The sequence below is a fragment of the Nanorana parkeri genome, unplaced genomic scaffold, assembly GCF_000935625.1.
Source record: "Nanorana parkeri isolate BGI_ZX_2015 unplaced genomic scaffold, ASM93562v1 scaffold432, whole genome shotgun sequence".
NCBI lineage: Eukaryota > Metazoa > Chordata > Amphibia > Anura > Dicroglossidae > Nanorana > Nanorana parkeri.
In genome coordinates this window covers 660,413-665,688 of record NW_017306700.1, presented here as the reverse complement: position 1 = coordinate 665,688, position 5,276 = coordinate 660,413, and the positions used below count along the sequence as shown (strand labels likewise).

The following is a 5,276-nucleotide window of genomic DNA, read 5'->3' as shown; positions in this document are numbered from 1 at the left end:
CACGAAATAGGCAGCATCAGCTTAATCCAGTTCCAGAGCTTTACCAATTTATTGGAACTAAATTTGTCATTGAATAAATTATAAAATTTCAAGATCTGTGCAAATAAATTCTCACCACAAATGGAGCTAGTGTATCTAAATGTCTCTTTGAATTATTTATCTACTCTTCAAGAAGGTCAGTTTGCATGTTTAAAAAAGCTTCAGATTCTGGCTTTAGAAAACAACAAGATGTATCACATTGAGGACTTTGCATTTGATGGCTTATCCATGTTAGAGGTAATGAACCTCCAAAATAATAATTTGTTCACCATTAGTGAGTTTACATTTGCCAATCTGTTTTCTTTAAGACATTTAAACTTATATGAGAATAGGATAGACGAATTTCAGAAGAAAGCTTTCCGTGATCTTGGGAATCTTATTGAACTCCGATTTTCATATGATGAATGGAAGGACATTTTTTGGTGGGAAACGGTACTTTCATCCCTGACACGTCTCTCTGCAAGTTCTCCAGTAGTCATAACTGAATAATTATTTTCCTACAATTTTCAACAGCTGCAAATTTTGGAGTTGGATTCACCTGATGTAAATTTGAAATGTCCCTATTCTCAATTTAGTAACGTTAAGGATCTGCACTTCAGAAACATTCTCAAATTTGGTTTTTATTGTGTTAAGAAGCCCTGGAACCCTCTCTTAAATTTTACAAACCTTGACAAACTTTACTTCATGGCAGACCCCCAGGATTATTCAGACCTCACACTTAACAACTCATTGAAACATGCACCATTGAAATTTCTTTATCTCCAAGATACTGAGAAACTCATTAAGTACGGTAGGATAAATGTTTATCAGTTGTTTCAAGGGTTGTCAAATCTCAAAGTTTTACATTTAAAGAACTCTGGAATAGAGAATTTGGATTCCAAAGATATTTTTAGAGATTTACATGAACTGGAAATTCTCATAATTGAAAATCAGAACATCCAAGAAATGAATGAAACTGTATTCAGTTGGATGCCTAATTTAAAGTACATTTATTTAATACAAACAACATTTCCCTGTCGTTGTAAGTTTAGTGGATTAACTTTCCAAATCAATAATGTCAGATTAACCAAAAATCCTTCAACCTGGTTTCATTCATTCACAGTAACTGTCACACTTATCTGGATCTGATCATGTTTGTGGTGACCTTTATATTTACACTGCTGTTCATATGTACATCTCTCTTCTATGAAAATATCTGGTGGTATATTCTCTACCTGGTCTACACGGTGAGACGTTGGCTGAATCACAGATATCGGAACGTAGAACACTATGAATATGATGTTTTTGTCTCGTGCAATGCATACAATGAACTGTGGGTCACCGAACAGCTTCTTCCTAGCCTGGAGCAGACTGGTCCTCCCTTCTTCCGAGTGTGCATCCATAACCGGGATTTTGAGGTTGGAAGAGACATTGTGGAGAACATCATGGACAGCATCTATAACAGCGGGTGGACAGTCTGTGTTATCTCCCGGACTTACCTGCAAAGTAACTGGTGCTCCCTGGAGATGAGGATGGCCACATACAGGCTTTTTGCTGAGAGTAAGGACTCCCTCATTCTGGTGTTCCTTGATTAAATCTCCAGGGAAGAGCTGCAGCATTACCTCCAGACAGTCACAGTCGTGTGCTAACCCGCACAGTGGGGTTTTTTCCCCAATCCGAAGCACCCTACTGCGCTAGCCTCCACTCTGACTCTTGGGTGGAGCTTTCCTGTCTCCTGGGTGGAGCTTTCCTGTCTCCCAGGTGGAGCTTTCCTGTTTCCCAGGTGGAACCTTGAACCCTTATTTTAAAGGCTGTGCACACCTGTGCCATCAGCATGCGCTGGCCACTCAAATTCTGGACACCCGAATGGAGATAACACAGTGCCACATGCACTGCCACAATATATATATATATATATTAGGGGTGCGGAAATTAACGATTAATCCGTCGATTAATCGTTAATTTCTTTGATCGATCAAAATTATTTTGATCAATCAAAGTACTCACCTCTCCGCCGGCTTCCGGGTCTTCCGTCAGAGATCCGGTGACGTCACGGACATCGACGTCACGGGACTCCTCCCCCGCTCCCCGAGTGGCTCTGTCGGCTAACGAAGGGCAGGAGGGAAGAAGTCGGGTGATGTAGTTAAGGTGACAGGAACAATAAATATATATGTATAATGTACTTACTTATGTGGGTCTGGGAACCAGATGTGAACTGGCCTGTGAGGAGGATCAGGATGTCCAGAATGTATGTTGAATGGCGGCTGATATATTGCCTGAGGCTGCCGCCATTCAACATACATTCTGGACATCCTGATCCTCCTCACAGGCCAGTTCACATCTGGTTCCGAGACCCACATAAGTTGTTCTAACAAGGCTGGTTAGACCCCACAGAGCCCTGCTACCCTGGTGAGGCCCCCTCAAAGCTCTGGTGAGACCCCCCTCTGTATGTGCGTTATAATTAATCAAAATTAGTCGATTAATCGATTTTAAAAAATTTGATTAATCGAACAGGAAAATTTGAATCATTACCAGCCCTAATATATATATACAGTATATACTGTGTGTGTGTATGTGTGTGTATAGATAGATAGATAGATAGATAGATAGATAGATAGACATACTGTATGTCCTATATATCCACCCTTATTTACCAATGAAGTCCCAAAAGGAACTGATAGCACTTAGAAATGTCAGTTTATCTATAGACTATAAACTGTACTGACTGATTGCCATAGATTTCTTATACATTAATTGCTCTTCATTAAGTAAGCCAATAACATTTAGTAGATGATGGACTGATCTGGAAATTTAAATTGGTTTCTTTAGACTAGAAAGGCTGTAAATTTTAGTTGAACAGCTACTGTTAGATTTCTGCATTCTGCTGATTTATTTTCTGTTGTAACATGATGATGATGATTATGATTATTATTATTAATATTAATAAGGGATTTCAAAGAAAATTCTTTAATGTATATTGGCTTTATGTTTTTAAAATGGTGGCTCCCGTTTGCAGTCTTGTAAATACCTTTCTCTAATGTATGCAGTGCTTAATAGCATTGTATTTGTGAAGTAGTCATTTCTGTGTGTAAACCGCTGACTGCCAATTATTTAACACAGTGCACATTTCATGTCAATCATTTTTAATAAAGGAAATAAGCTGTACTCTGCTGAATTCCAGCTCGAGCTTTTATTAAAGAAATTTCGCTGACACATATCTCCCTGCACAGGACCTAGCTAGGGCATAGAGGTAAGTAAACATTTCTCCAAAGTGGGGAAAATGCCCTCCTGCACTGTTGTCATTAAAACAAGTGTGTCCATGGGAAGATTTAACCTCTATTCCTGTTCTGGTTCAGGTTTTTTGGCTGTCTGTATCCCTCCAGAGAGATTTTCCTTCACTTCCTGTGTTGGACACACAACATGAAGTGAGAGGAACTTCCGCAAGTTATGCCCATCAGTTGTCCACCCTTCATACTGAAGACTTAAGGTGGCCATACACTTTACAACCATCGCAAGACCTTAGTCTTGCGATGGTTGTAAAGTGATTAGAAAACGTACGATCTGCCCATCTTGGACAGGCAGATCGTACTCTCGATCATCGCAAGCCCGCCCCCCTGAGGGGCGGGCTTCCGATGACCGCAATGCTGAACGGGCAGTGTGCGCACACCGGCACGTTCGCCATTTGTCTCCCGAGCACCGTTCTAACCAGCCGAAAATCGTACGATTTTCGGCTGGTTTTCTAGCATGCTCCTTAGACAAAAGACGTGCGACCGTACAGTAGAAACGGTCGCACGTCTTCGTTCACACTGCTCGATTCTCGTTCGATCACGGGATTTCCCGCGATTCTCGTACGAGAATCGAGCAGTGTATGGGCACCTTTAGAAAGTAATAAAATGAGTTTGATGTCTGCACTTCACCTCTATAAGTATACTACTAACAGGTGCAAGGCTTTAGCCAATTAGGGCTTCACAAGGCGCTGAACGCCCTTATACCTCGTGTGTTAGGCTTAGTAAATGAGGTGAAGCTCTGCTGACCTCCATCATCTAATCATGTCAAAACAAAAATACTGTTTTTTTTATTTATTATTTTGGATGCATGTAATTGGTATTCTTTGCAAAGTAAATTTTCACCACATTAACCAAGAAAAGTGAAAATTTCCTTTCAAAGTGAACAGCTTACTTACGTTTATAAATCAATACCGTACAAACAGTGCATAAACAGCAGAAAATGCAGACAAATGCACGTTCACCGCACCTTGCTTCGGCCCTGAGCCCTGCTCCCCCATGCTTGGGTGTTGCAAGCCACCAGTTGCGTGGTGTAGCACTATCTTCCATGGTCATTTCCAGCTCTAATTTGTTCAGTAATGTGTTGTCTAGTATGTTCACAATAAGAATGGATGCTGGTGAAGACTCCTCGGTGGTGCTTATAGCAATTATCTCCTCTGTTCTTCTAAGATTTCCAGTTTCCTCTATACAAATGTCCATCTGCTTCTACTATATACCAGTGTAGATCAGGGGTGCCCCCCATTTTTGTGTTAAGATCTACTTTTCAAATGACGAGCTACATGAGATCTACCAATGAAGAAAAACAAACTCTCTGGCAGTCTCTCCTTGCTCATCATCCTAGCTGTCTCTCCTCTCTCTCCTGGCTGTCTTTCGTCATTTTTTCTCTTGGCTGTCTCTCTTCGCTCTCTTGGCGGTCTCTCTTTGCTCTCCTGGCTGTCTCTCTTTGCTCTCTGGGCTGTCTCTCTTTGCTCTCCTGGCTGTCTCTCTTTGCTCTCTGGGCTGTCTCTCTTCGCTCTCTTGGCTGTCTCTCTTCGCTCTCTTGGCTGTCTCTCTTTGCTCTCTTGGCTGGCTCTCTTGGCTGTCTCTCTTTGCTCTCTTGGCTGGCTCTCCTTGCTCTCTCTCCCCTGGCTGTCTCTCCCTTGCTCTCTCTCCTGGCTCAACTTGCTGTATTTTGCAACAGGCTGTGTAAACTAATATTCTTTGATGTAATACATAGCACTTCATCCACCAGAAAGGTGTCATGGAGCTTGGCTCAGCAGACTCAGGCTAATAGGTAATCATGTGTGCACAGCTAAATAAATATACCAAAATGGAATAAAGGGGCCGCCATTCACACCCTTCGTGATCTACCAGCATCAGCTTTGAGAGCTACTGGTAGATCACGGTCTACCTAATGGGCACCCCTGGTGTTGAGCAACCTTTGTTACACATGTATCTTTACACTCCAGTCCATTTACTGATGAAGGCGAAGGT

At 41.7% G+C, this 5,276-nt stretch overlaps 1 pseudogene; it reads left to right on the top strand.

Annotated features, from left to right (window-relative positions):
• Positions 1-228: 228 nt before the first annotated feature.
• On the top strand, positions 229-1,667 carry LOC108789945 (annotated as a pseudogene).
• The last annotated feature ends 3,609 nt before the right edge of the window (positions 1,668-5,276 follow it).